The sequence below is a fragment of the Bubalus kerabau genome, chromosome 1, assembly GCF_029407905.1.
Source record: "Bubalus kerabau isolate K-KA32 ecotype Philippines breed swamp buffalo chromosome 1, PCC_UOA_SB_1v2, whole genome shotgun sequence".
In the NCBI taxonomy this organism is placed as follows: domain Eukaryota; kingdom Metazoa; phylum Chordata; class Mammalia; order Artiodactyla; family Bovidae; genus Bubalus; species Bubalus kerabau.
In genome coordinates this window covers 93089160-93104017 of record NC_073624.1, presented here as the reverse complement: position 1 = coordinate 93104017, position 14858 = coordinate 93089160, and the positions used below count along the sequence as shown (strand labels likewise).

General features: G+C 39.4%; 1 protein-coding gene and 1 pseudogene across 4 annotated transcripts in view; one reads left to right on the top strand and one right to left on the bottom strand.

Annotated features, from left to right (window-relative positions):
- DIP2B (disco interacting protein 2 homolog B) overlaps positions 1-14858 on the bottom strand; it is a 232581-nt gene that overhangs the window by 192818 nt on the left and 24905 nt on the right. The window lies entirely within an intron of this gene.
- On the top strand, positions 12174-12639 carry LOC129653685 (60S ribosomal protein L17-like; annotated as a pseudogene).

Sequence of the window (14858 nt, the reverse complement as noted above, 5' to 3'; positions counted from 1 at the left end):
TTCATGGAATTCTCTAGGCCAGAATACTGGAGCGGGTAGCCTTTCCCGTCCTCAGGGGAATCTTCCCAGCCCAAGGACTGAACGCAGGTGTCCCGTATTGCAAGCGGATTCTTTACCAGCTGAGTCACAAGGGAAGCCCAATAATACTGGAGTGGGTAGCCTATCCCTTCTCCAGAGGATCTGTCTGACCCAGTAATCGAACCGGGGTCTCCTGCATTGCACGCGGATTCCATATACCAAGTATTTTCCTAGACCACAGGAACAGAAAAATAAACAAGATTCAGTCCTTGTCCTTAAGAAGCTTATTCTAGTATGAAAGACATGCAAAGTATTACATATACCTTGCATGATAAATACAGAGGTTAGCAAACTTTTTCTTAAAGGGTCATAAAGGAAATATTTTAGGCTTTACTGACCAAAGGCAAAATTAAGACTGTTATGTAGGTACTTATGTGTTTAGTCGCTAAGTCATGTCCAACTCTTTTGAGACCCCGTGAATGGTAGCCTGTCAGGCTCCTCAATCTATGCGATTTTTTTTAAACTGAGGAACAAAAAAGAAAAAAAAAGAAAGAAAGAAAGGGATGGAGGAAGGGAGGGAGGGAAGGACAAAGAAGAAACATTTTCCCAGGCTTTAAGAACTAAAACTAGACCACTAGTAGCTCTCCCCTAGACCACTGTAAGTGGTCTTGGAACTAAAAGGAGCTTCAGTTTAGTTCAGTCCGTCAGTCGTGTCCCACTCTCTGTGACCCCATGGACTGCAGCACACCAGGCCTCCTTCTCCATCACCAACTCCCGGAGTTTACTCAAACTCAAGTCCATACCCAAAATCTATCATTTAAATAACACGGGCTACCCTTCTAACATAGAAATTTCAGCAAGTCGCTCCTTTGCTTAAAATTCTTCAAGGGCTCTCACCTACTACAAAATGAAATACAAACTCATTAAAATGACACACATGCTCTTACTGATTCTTCAGGCTCACCTAAGGCCAATCCCCTTTACCTAGCCAATGCTGACTCAAACCTCAGACCTGAAGTTCCATGAATGGCCAATGTCTCTTCCGTTCCCAGGCCTCCTTCTGTCTTCCTTCATCTTGTCCACTTGGCTATCTCCCATTATCTTCAAGTCTCAGGTTGAGCATCGTTTTCTCCAAAAGGTAAAACTTGGTTCCAGGGACAGAGCCTGTTAGTTATTCTGCACAATTCACCCTCCTCGCCTAAGTTAGGGAACTCTTATTTTTAGCCAAGCACGTGGGTAGGACCCCTGTCTTTAGCTAACAACAGGGGTTACATAATGAAGCTCTCACCGATGTAAGCCCAAGTGTCCATGGACCTTCTTTATGAGACAGGTCTATGCCTCTTCTTCATTCCTTTCCCCATCCCACTGCCTGAAAGAAGAGGCTCCATCTCAGACTACGAAGCTGGGCACACGCATGGTGGAACACTAACATGGATACTCTAACACCATGAAACATCACACAAGCCCCAGGCCACCTAAGCAAGCAGTTACCTGAGAGGGAAGCAAACTTCTATCTCACATTAAGTCACTGTTAATTTGGGCTTCCTATCTATCTCAGCTGAACTTAACTCTAATACAGAACGTTCCTGGTATTTCTCACAACAGCACCATTTGTGAGGGCTGCCATTTGACAGGGGTTGGCAACTGCTGTGTGTGTCTTCTTCTAGTTGAGACTGGGGGTTCCCAAAGAGGGAGCTAATCTAATGTGCCCCTAGCCTTGCAGAGGACCTGGCACACTGTCTTGGCACACTGTATGTGTGCTAAGTCACTTCAGTCGTGTCTGACTCTTTGCGACCCTGTGGACTGTAGCCCTCCAGGCTCCTCTGTCCATAGGACTGTCCAGGCAAGAGTACTGGTTGCCATGCCCTCATCCAGGGAATCTCCCTGATCCAGGGACCAAACCCATGGTTCTTACGTCTCCTGCATTGGCAAGCAGGTTCTTTACCACTAGCACAACATGGGAAGCCCATCTTGGGACATTAATAGGGATTTATCGAATTTAATTACATTGACAACCAAGTACCACACCATTAACTTCATTAACTTTATCTTGCCCCTTCTTTCTTTTTAGTCCCAAATATGAGAGGACTTCCCTTCCCTTTCTCAGTATTTCTCCCAATCTTGTGCCCCAAATCTCAAACTGAGCTATTTTTTTCCCTTTTGAACACTGCCGATTGAACATAAAATGTATTTTTACAAAATGACAGTGTTCTCAGCATCTCTTCCATGTCGGCAACTCTAAAAGATCAGAAATAAATTCATCACTGATTCAAAGCCCTATATTAAGTACACGTCAGGCACCATAAAATCAGCTTAGAATATTAATTAAGCTTCCCTGGTTCCTGGCTCCCAGGCTTTGTTCAGTTTCGTGTTTCTAAGAGGACCCACCCCTAGCCCAACAAGAACTGTGCTTTAAGTTCTTTACTGCGCTAAAGAACTCCACGTTTGTGAGATTTGCCTCAAACCAGACAGTGATGTGCCTGTACCTTCTCCGTGCTCTATCTGTGCCTCTCCAACCTATTTACTCCAGCCCTTCCAGCCTAAAGCAGCTTTTCCTGCCCTGACTCTCCCAATTTATTTCCTGGTCTATATCCTATCTCCCTAGTCCCTTCATGGAAACTTTGTACACAGCCTTCTTGATAACTGACCTCTGACTGGGTCCTGCCTACTCTTTCTGAATACTATTTCAGGAGGCAAAGGCAGTATCCTCAGTTTCGTATCAGTCTCTCCCCAACACAGACACATCAACCCTTTTAGGGGATGTGATGTAATGGGGAAAGCACTGGCTTAATAGCCTGAGGCATGGACACGTACAGCCTTCAAATAAACCTCTTGAGCTTCAGTTTCCTCAAATATAAAATGGGGATTCTCTCCATCCATTAGTTACTATAAGGATTAGAGAAAATTCATGTAAAAGGCCAAGGGCAATGGCCAACATAGAAGATTTTCAGCCATCATGACTTATTTTAATACAAAGAGGTAAATATTATAACAGATCTGAAATCTTGTAATAAATTATAACAATTAATATTAATAAGGAAAACCTAGTTATAGTTCCACAAAATTTATTAAGCACTAACTCTAAATTATGCTAGGTACTGGAATTGTTAACTGTAAACAAGGAAGTACCTGCCCTCAAGGGGTTTACATTCAGATATGGAAGAAAAACAAGTAGAAAGTTAATTATGATACAATGAGGCAAGGACCCAAATACAGGTAAGGATAAAATTTAAAACAGGAGAGCATAAAATACTTTAGATTTAGATTGAACACATCCAGGGAAGGAGGGAGGCAGAAGAGACTCCTTTGTGAAATGTAAGGAAGAAGTCAGCTGTCTATTGGCCAATTTGCCCTGATTACCGTCCTCATGTTCAAATAATCAGAACCAAGACCAGTGTACTAACTCATATATTGGTGTTGACTCTTACACTTGCGCTAGTCCCCTACCTCCAAATCCTAGTGTTATAAAACATCCACACCTGAAATACAATGTCCAAATACAGCACACTGAGAACATGAACGAGCCCCGCAGGGAAAAAGCACGATCTACCCAATCCAAACAGTTTATAACACACAAAGAAAAATCAATGGGTCAATTGGGGAAATTCTGAACACATATCTGAATACTTGGGGAAACTAAGATTATTTTTTTAGATGATCATGGTATAATGGGTTTGTTTTTCTTTTTTCAATTTTGTTAAGTCTTTTTATTTTTCTGTTTAAGGTTTTTTTTTTCCTAGAGATATGTACTAAAATATTTATGAACAAAATGAACAAATATTCATGAACAAAATATTTTGAATAAAATATTTATGAACAAAAACAGCTAGGATTTAAAATAGTATGGGGAGGGGGAAGACAAGAGGATTATAAATGAAATAGACTAATCATAAACTGATCATTGTTAAACTAGGTGATGGGTACATAGGGATTTGTTATACTAGTCTCTCTACTCTTGTAAATGAGAAATTCCATAATAAAAAAAAAATTTTATGAAGCACTAATCTGGACAGTCCATAACACTAGAGAATAATATTCATGAAGTTTCTTCTTTCCTGTTCTTCATTTAGAAATTCACAGCAGAAAAAAATATTTTAAAATTTACCTAGTCTCCAGTTATCTTGTTTTTATACAATATTATAGATATATCTTGTTTTCTTTTTGGAATCTCGAATCACAGAAAGGACAGAATGAATTCTTAACTAGGAGACAATGATATGTCTTTTTTTTTTTTTAAGGCTGTTGTGTTGTCTTTTTTAAAAGTCTTTTATTGAATTTGTCACATTGTTGCTTGTTTTATGCTTTTGGTTTTTTAGCCACTGGCAACGCACTCCAGTATTCTTGCCTGGAGAATTCCATGGACAGAGGAGCCTGGCAGGCTATATAGTCCATGGGGTCACAAAGAGCTGGACACCACTAGGCAACTAACACTTTCACTATGTGGGATCTTAGCTTCCTGACCAGGGATCAAACCTGCACCCCCTGCATTGGAAGGCAACCACTGGACCACCAGGGGAGTCCCCACCTACATCTTAAAGAAGATTAATTCTTTCTAGGATATTGTCCTCCAAAGGAATGAGAGGACATTTAACACAGAAAATGATGGCTGTATTTTTAGAGAGAAATTAATTTTTTAGTAAAAAAAAAAAAAACTTTTTAAAAAACAATGCAAGTATTATGTGGTTTTTAAAAATTGATTTTTTTTTAAGTGAAGTGGTTAATAAGCTATATAAACTGAACTTCTGATGTCTACAGCCAAATGCTATTTAGAAGAGTTAACCTGCAGAGGACAAAAGCTTCAACAGAGGAGGCAGTTTCAAATTCAGATATGACTCTGAACCCAAAAGAAAACTGGAATAAAACAATTTTTGAATATGTGAATTTATAAAACTTTAGGATTACTTGTATCTTTTTTTATTCTAGCTCTCTTAAAAATTCTGGTTTGCCAAAAGCATCTGTAACCGCAGTTTGTCCTTACAAATAAATAGATGTTTTTAACCTTATTTTTTAGCCGTTACTTCCTAATAATAGTAAATAAACATTTACTGAGCTTGCACTATTAAACACAGACACCTGCCATTAATTATATCGTTTAATTTTCACAAAAACCTTATCAGGTGGATTCACTATTACCTGCATTTCAAATACAAGGAAACTAAAGTTGAAGGACACTAAATAACACGCCAAAACTAGTTAACAGAAGAGCTAGAATTCCAACCTGAGTTCTTAACCAAGTAAATAATACTTCCTGTCTTTTTGTCCTCAGTTTTTAACTTTTGGTTTGCAGCTCTTATTTTCTTCTAACTCTGGAGAAAAGTAAAGTCAACTTTTACTCTTTTATGCAAACCCTACTTTTTAAACAGATAGATTAAAACATATCAAGATCTTACGCCACTTTGTGCAATTTAAGCATTAACTTGTATGTACAATACTTAGTATAAATACATGATTCTACTAAGCTAATATCACCAGGGACGGAGCTTTTAGTGGTCTCCCAGAGTTAGAGAGAAATTTCAGTGATCCATTTACAGGCTCAGCTGGTTCCCTCCTGCAATGAAGGGCCCATATTTATCTGTAAGAGAGCTGGCACTGCTGGAAAGGCAAACCATGGCCCTTATGCTGGACAAAGCTAACAATAACAGAACTTCTAAGTTTATTTTCTGTTTATGCGCTGTCTGCCAAGTAAGTGACCTGTGGCAAGATACCATGTGTCTACATTTTTACCAAAATAACACTGTCAATTTTTAAAAGTTTACTGTGTAATCAAGAGAGACCATTAAAAGAGTAAAACATCAAAGCACAGCGAGAAGACATTTGCAGTGTGTGCAACAAAGAACTCATCCTCAGCATATATAAAGAATGCCTACAAATTACTAAGAAGAAGGTAACACAATTTTGAAACTTCCAAAACGTATGAACAAGCACTTCACAGAAGAGCATATTCAAAAGGCCTTTTAGGAAAGGTGCTCACTATCGTTAGACCTCAAGGAAAGGTAAATGAAAACCACTAGGAAATACTACTACTATGTATCTAGTAAAATGGTTAAAAAATAAGAAAACTAACAATACCAAGCCTGATAAGTATAGGAGCAAATGGAAGTCTCATACATTGCTGATGGGAATTTGGTATAATCACTTTGGGAAACCGTCGGATAATATCTATGAAAACTGAACATGTGAACTCTATGACCAAGCATTTCCACTATTGGGTATATATTTAATATATGGCACCAAAAGACATACAGATGAACATCTAGAAGAGCCAAAACTGGAAACAAACCAAATGTCCACAAACAGCAGAACTCACCTGCCAATGCAGGAGACACGGATTCAATCCCTGATCCAAGAAGACCCCACATGCCCTGGAGCAACTAAGCCTGTGCGCCACAACTACTGAGCCTGCGCTCTGGAGCCCACAAGCCACAACCACTGAAGCCGGCACACCCTACAGCCTGCGCTGGAAGAGAAGCCACCACAGTGAGAAGCCCGCACACGGCAAGCAACTAGACAGGAGCCCCACTCACCGCAACGAGAGAAGAGCCCACACAGCAATGAAGACCCAGTACAACCAAAAAGAAAGAATTTTTTTAAAAAAATCAGCTACTGCCATGTAACAACATGGACAAAATGCACAGACACAATGCTGTGCAACAGAAGCCAGACACTAAGGAGAACATACATATGACTCCATTTGTGTAAAATTCATAACAGGCAAAACCAATCAATGATAACAAGTAGTGGTTAACTCTGGGGAGGTAATAACTGGGAAGGGGCACAACTTCTGGATGCTGGTAATGTTTGGTACAAATTCTCTAAGCTATATGTTTATTCTGTGCTCTCTCTGGGCTCAGCTGGCTCAGTTGCGTCCAACTTTGTGACCCCATGGACTGCAGCCCGCCGTGGACTGCAGCCCGCCGGACTCCTCTATCCATGGGATTTCCCAGGCAAGAATACTGGAGCTGGTTGCCATTTCCTACTCCGGGTGAATCTTCTCGAGCCAGGAATAAAACCTCTATCTCCTGCATTGGTAGGCAGATTCTTTACCACTGATCCACCAGGGAAGCCCCACATGCTTATTATTTGGACTCTTTTTTTGTATTTGTTATAATTCTTTTTTTTTTTTAATCTTTGAGCCACACTGTGCTATGGGCTCTTGGTTCTGGCATACGATTCAGAACTAAGATCAAGGGGCGCTATGGCACATGGGATCTTAGTTCTCTGACTAGAGATCGAACCTGTGCCCCCTGCACTGGAAGCACAGTCTTTTATTTTTCCTAATTAAAATAGTCCTTTATTATCTCAAATAATGCATTATCATTTATTATGAAAGCCTGGCGTCTTAACCACTGGACCACCAAGGAAGTTCTTCTTATAATTCAATTTTAAAGTTTACTTTAAAAGCATTTACTGTAGAAAAATTGAAAGTTACCCATAATTCTAACAGTAGGTGAATATTCAAATATTATGGTAATATCCAAACCCATGGACTATTACTCAGTCATGTCTTTAAAGAATGATGAAATAGGAAATGTTCAAAATAGGGTTTTTTTTTAGGTTAAACTGAATTTACTATGTTACCTCAATTTTTTTTTTTCTATGTTACCTCAATTTTTTAAAAAGATACCTAAATAGAAAAGTGACAGGAAGGAAATTAACTTAAATAGCATTAGTGTTTATATTCAGATGTTGCATTTAAGAAAACATTCATTTTCTTCTTTAGTTTCCTTTTTTAAAATTAAGCATGTATTATTTATATAATGAGGGGAAAGTTTTTTAAAAAAACATTAACAGCTTGCCACAGACACTGAAATTATGTTAACCTTAATGAATTTACCCATGAAAATCTCTCTTGGTGTAGGATCTGTAGCACTGAAACCACTGAACTAGAACCAACAATACCAGAAACAACCTGAAATGTGTCTTGGTTATGTGTTTCGTTTTCGTTGTATGGCCAAAGTGAGAAACAGGGTAATCATGAGTCTGATTAAAGCCTTGCAATTGTCCTAGCATCATTCAGCTTTGCTGATGAACACACATGTGACATACTAAAATCCGGACAGGATTTAACAAGTAAGACATATCAAACACAGGCCCTGTTATTGTCAAGGTTTCTAGGTGTGGCTGTAGCTCAAGCATAATAAGATCATTTACATCTCTCTGAGTCAGTCACCACTGTGCTGTCTGTCTCTCTCCTTTCACATCAGACGTGGGCAGGAACATAACACTCCATACACAGCACAGATCTGAGCAAATCAGTAGATTTTAGGTGAATGGTAACTCAGGAATATCAAACCTTTTTCTTTTACGAAGGAAAATGAAGAGATGAAAATCTGTTACTGAAATACACATCTACAAAGATGAAAAAATGAACTTCTTAAACACATTTATGAATCCCAAAACAACTGTAGCTTTTACCATTTTATTTATGATATTTTCTAGCTTGTCCTAATTGTGTGTGTGTGTGACCTTCCCACACTGCATACTACAGACAGTACAAAGAATTCCAGAAAGTTCAAAATCTAAAAAGGTCACAGAGCTGGCAATCAGGCATACTACTCAAGTTCATAGAATTCTGGTAGAAGTCTAGTCCAAAAGTTAAGGGAATAAGAAATGCTACAGTAAGCTACTATACAGGATTAAACATTTTCTATTTGTATTTCTCTTAGTCTGCCTTTCTCTGTTCTCCAAACAGAAGCTGTCTGTGACCAGGGATTAAAAAAAAAAATTCCCCACCAGCTCTAAGTACATCAGTTCAGCTTTTATACTGCAATGATGCAAATTTCAAACCGGAATTACAACTATTTTTAACACCCTAAGCACTTTCAGGGATTTTGATTCTCCTGTAAACCAAGTACATGTGGATCCCTTTCACCTACTAACTTATCCTAAAAATAACAAAAATATTGAATACTAATATTTGGGTCATTTTCTCCCCACCTTTTCCTCCAGACTCTCTAAATCTTATTAAGATGGGACTAATCAATAAATAAGAGAATAACATTCTGTATGGGGGAAACTAACATTGCTCTATAAACACTCGCGCTTTGCCATTCAGTCATGTCTGAATCTTTGTGACTCCACGGACTATAGCCTGCCAGGCTTGTCTGTCCACAGGATTTTCCCGGCAAGAATACACTCACCAAGACCAAAATAAAATCTCTAACAGCTTTGCCATGGGAGGGCACAGAGAGATCATGAGATTCTGTTTGGTGAAATATGAAAAGGAGATGATGTAAGAAATAAAGTGCTCGCTCACATTTTAGAAGTTAACATGGACATTAAAAGGGTTGCTGCAACAACCCTTATTTTTACTTTCTCATCTGCTGAACCATACATAAGACTGAACTATTATCAAGAAACTTTCTTCATCCACCTCAACTCTGAAGCTTGGCCTTCCTGAAATAAAACTGACATTATAGCCAATTTTTCTCAAGTTTGTACAATACATGTTGCTGCAAAGAGGTGGTACAAGTGACGTCTGGGATTCCTCCAAAAGTGAGGTTTAGGTTCTTTCATAAACCAACTGTGGAAAACTGCTTACATCAAGCAAATTCCATTATCCAATTTTAATACCACAGTGATCATCAGAAATTCTCAACCAACTCCCATAATAAATAGACATATTACCACGTTTTGAACTTAAGGAAACACTCAAAGAATGATAGTTGCCTTAGACAGAAAACTCCAGAGGCCTGTGAGTGACATCTGTCAGAGATCGATGCATCATTAAACGAAAGTCAAACAAAACTGTTCCACAAAGTGCAGAGGTATCGGAAATGGATTTCTCCTTGAAGGATGAATACCGCACGATATTACTTATATGTAGAATCTAAAATATGGCATAAATGAACCTATCTACAAAACAGAAAAAGAACAGACTTGTAGCTGCCAAGGGGGAGTGAGGGAGGGAGAAGGATGGACTGGGAGTTTGGTAGACGCAAACGATTACATTTAGAATGGACAAACCACAAAGCCCTAATGTATAGCACAGGGAACCATACTCAATATCCTGTGATAAATCATAGTGGAAAAGAACGTTAAAAAAGAATGCATGTATGTATATAACTGAGTCACTGTGCTGTACAGCAGAGACTGGCACAACACTGTAAATCAACTATACTTCAACCACATTAATTAATTAAAATGGATTTCTCATTATGTCTGAGGCCAAGTTTATCAGTTCTATTGTGAATCAATGAAAATTAAATACAAATTTCCCAAGCTTTGTGGTCAGCTGTTTTGAATGCCTCAATTTGCTCTGAGTCAGTGACGCCATCGGAGAAGGCAATGGCACCCCACTCCAGTACTCTTGCCTGGAAAATCCCATGGATGGAGGAACCTGGTGGGCTTCAGTCCATGGGGTCGCTAAGAGTCGGACACGACTTCACTTTCACTTTCACTTTTCACTTTCATGCACTGGAGAAGGAAATGGCAACCCACTCCAGTGTTCCTGCCTGGAGAATCCCAGGGACCGGGGAGCCTGGTGGGCTGCCCTCTATGGGGTCACAGAGAGTCGGACACGACTGAAGCAACTGAGCAGCAGCAGCAGCAGTGACGCCATATAGGAAAACTGTTATCCTAAGTAAGTCTCTGTAATTTAGTCAGAGTGCCCAAAATCATTATCAAAGCCTGGCATGTCTTAATCTGAGAAACCTTAGCACTAAAACCAAAACAAAACCCCCAAAATTCACAATGCAAAAGTTCAATTAACCTATAATAAATTTCTTAAATTATTTCAATGTTTTAAAAGTATTCTTTGTCCTTAACAAAAATTTCTGGTGGGTCTCCTTTATCCTACATGATGCTAACAAAGGAAACATAAGTTACTGATGGTATATAAAAAGGAAAACAACAGAAAAGAAGTTTAAAAGATACAAACTTGACAGAAAAGCTGTAATTCAAGCCTAGAAGTACTTACAAATAGACTTACTTGATGGTATTGTTAATGATTCTATAAAGTCATTAAGCTTGCAAAAAAATCATAGTTAACACATCAAAGTTGCACTGATTCTTTCCACATTTATTAATGCAAGTTTCTCTTATTAGTTCTTACTCTTTTCTGCATTTTTCAAAGAAAAATAGCCATGTATGTCAAATTGCTTTTTTTTCTTAATTCCAGAACATAAAATTAAGGCCATTTAAGGAACTACAGAAAATACCAAGTTTATAAAAGTTTTTAATCACTGAGTTTCCTATCCAGAGATTTTGTTCTGCTTCATTCTAGACTTTTATATATGATCTGAAAATCCATGACTAAAGGTTTAAAATATATATATATGTATATTTAAATGTAGAAGACATATGGAAGAATGTTCATAACAATGACATTCGCAATAGAAAATACTAGAACCAACTAAAATACATGCCAATTGGTGAATTAACTAATAAATTGAGATGAATTCATGCCATGGAATGCTGCTGCTGCTAAGTCACTTCAGTCGTGTCCGACTCTGTGTGACCCCACAGACGGCAGCCCACCAGGCTACCCCGTCCCTGGGATTCTCCAGGCAAGAACACTGGAGTAGGTTGTCATTTCCTTCTCCAATGCGTAAAAGTGAAAAGTGAAAGTGAAGTCACTCAGTCATGTCCGACTCTTAGCAACCCCATGGACTGCAGCCTACCAGGCTCCTCTGTCCATGGGATTTTCCAGGCAAAAGTACTGGAGTGGTACCATTGCCTTCTCCGGCCATGGAATGCTAGAGCATCAGGAAACAAAAAGAGAACTACAATAACGTGCATCAGGAGGAATAACCTCGTGAACAATGCTAAGTAGAAAAAGAAAAAAAGCAAGTTGAAAAAGAATATATATAGGATGATTCCACTACTAAAGTTCAAAAACCTAAAAAACTAAATACACTTCCTTTTCCGGTAAGCGGCCTGCTATGCTAAGTCACTTCAGTTGTGTCCAACTCCGTGCGACCCCATAAACGGCAGCCCACCAGGCTCCCCGTCCCTGGGATTCTCCAGGCAAGAACACTGCAGTGGGTTGCCATTTCCTTCTCCAGTGCATGAAAGTGAAAAGTGAAAGTGAAGTCGCTCAGTCATGTCCGACTCCTAGCGACCCTAAAAATGGTGGGCTATTCACTTGACCCAGAAAACCCCACAAAAATCATGCAAATTGAGAGGTTCAAATTTTCGTGTTCACTTTAAGAACACTCGTGAAACTGCCTAGGCCATAATGGGTATGCATATCCGAAAAGCCACCAAGTATCTGAAGGATGTCACTTTAAAGAAGCAATGTGTGCCATTCCGTCGTTACAACGGTGGAGCTGGTAGGTGTGCACAGGCCAAACAGTGGGGCTGGACGCAGGGTCGGCGGCCCAGAAAGAGTGCTGAAATTTTACTGCACATGCTCAACAATGCAGAGTCATGCTGAACTTAAGGGCTTAGATGTAGATTCTCTGGTCACTGAGCACATCCAGGTGAACAAAGCCCCCAAGATGCGGCGCAGGACTTACAGAGCTCACGGTTGGATCAACCCCTACATGAGCTCTCCCTGTCATATTGAGATGATCCTTACTGAAAAAGAACAGATTGTTCCTAAACCAGAAGAGGTTGCACAGAAGGAAAAAGATATCCCAGAAGAAACTGAAGAAACAAAAACTTATGGCCCAGGAATAAATGCCGCAAAAAATAAATGCAAATAAAAGTTAAAAAAAAAAAACACAAAAACTAAATACTGTTTTGCTTGGGCTATATACAAACAATAAAGCAAAAACAGGGACTGCGTAAGGAAATTCAGGATGATGGTTACATGGAAGGGTGAGGTGAACGTAACAGGACAGGCCCACCAGGCCTGCAGGGATACTTTAAGGTTTTAGTTCTTAAACCAGATCATAGACAATTTACTATTCTTCCTTAAACTTGGTACACACATAATATACACTCTTTTTTATGGATATTCCATAATAAAAATGTAAACACCTAGTAAGACCTATTCAACTCCAGAAGATAACTACACCAACTGCCTAGTCTAGATAACCTAGTCACTCACCTAGTAGTCACTAGTTACCTAGTAACTAGTCACACCTAACCTAGTCACTCATGTTAGCTGTGAACAACCCCAAATGACATCTGAGGAAACCCAACGAAACAAAAAAAGCAGGCCAAGATAGACTTCTGGTAAAACCTGACCCAAAGGAAATGTGTGCTATTTCAGGAATTAGATGAGAACTTATAAAAAATTCTAATTAGCATGCTCAGAGAGATTCAAGAGGATATCATGTCTATAAAAATTAAGAATAAACAGCTATTTTAAAAAAGGGTAAATAAAAGCGAGAGAGAGCAAACACAAAGCAGATTTTAAAACACAGCTCATAAAAGGGAAGAAATAATAAAACAAATCTGTCCCTGAGCTCCAGAAGAACAGCCAATTCACACAGATTTAAAGAGTCTACTATCTGCCAAACAGGGTGACGGAGAAGACAAGCACCCAGACACATCCTGGTGAAAAGTCAGAGCTCCAAAGACAAAAAGCAAACCCTCCAAGTGTCCAGAGTATAAAAATAAGTTACATTCAAAGAAATGACAATCAAATGGGAGATAAAGACATTTCTGAAAGGCAAGGACTTGAGGTTTAACTCTTATGCACCTCATCTTAAAAAACAACTACTCCAAATTTTAAGAAGAATACAAGAAAAATGAGAACTTAAAATATGAGAAACAACAGCAACTAAGTAAGACTGAAAAGGAACACAGAAAGCATAGAAGAAATTAAAGAGGATCCGGTCAGTTCTGTTATTTGAACCATTCTCTTTGAGGCAGCAAAACCTTGTATTTCCTTCTCCAATAGCACATCTGGGTTCTGAAGTGATATTAAAAGTGGTTACGCCTTGGAAAGCGGGACTCAATCGGGGTTGGGGAAGAGGAGGCTATTTTTCCACTTGATGGAGTTTTTCAACAATGTTTTCCCATGCCATTTTTTCTTAATTAATTAGTATTCTTACAAGTATTCTCCTACTTCATTTCCACCTCAAAAACCCTTACATAAGACCATCTTTTTTCCTCTTTCCTAAACACACATATGAAGGGACTCAGGAATGTTGCCAGCTTAAACTATGAAGCCAGGCTAGGGTACCGAGGCCCTGAAGCCCCAGAGAATGTTCCAACTTTATGGCTGGCTTCTTTTGCTTCCCCTGACCCCTGGCCCCTGACCTCAAGTCCAGTCGATGCCCTTGGGTTGGCGTTATTCACACTGACAACCTGTATGACACCCTGATCTCACACCTGGACACAAGCATCACACTTGTGTCCCCTCCAGATTCATGTTGACCATACTCGGTCTGGTCTCCAGAGCACCAGCATCGCTTTCTTGTGTCATTAATTCCGCTCAAGCTCCCCTGCAGCTTCTGCTCTAATTCTTTTCACATGTCTCAAAACCCCATGCTTCCATCTTTCTACTCTTTTCCCTTTAATCCCACAGCAATTTCCTCTCCCCAAATCATTTTTTTCAAATCAAGCCATTCTTCCCGCCTCAGAGAAGCCTCCTCCCTCCTCTCCAAACAGCCCCACCATCCTGCTCTCTAATTCATCCTTATCTCCCCTCCAGGGATCCAATCTGTGTCCAAATCTCCCTAGCCAATACAATCTTTTCTTAGCCTCCTTTCTCAGCCTCCCTAGGACTATAAAGATTTCTCCATAACCTCTATTATTAAAAAATAATAATAAAGTAAAAGAATAAGGGCTCCTTTGAATCTGCCCTTGTTCTTTCATTCTCCCTGCCCCCCACCTTCAAAATAAGAAGCCTACAGACTCACTGTGTCCTCACCACTTTTTAATGCAGCCTCTGATTCAGCAGGACTGAAACTGGCTAATCCAATCATCTGTATTTCCTCATCTAA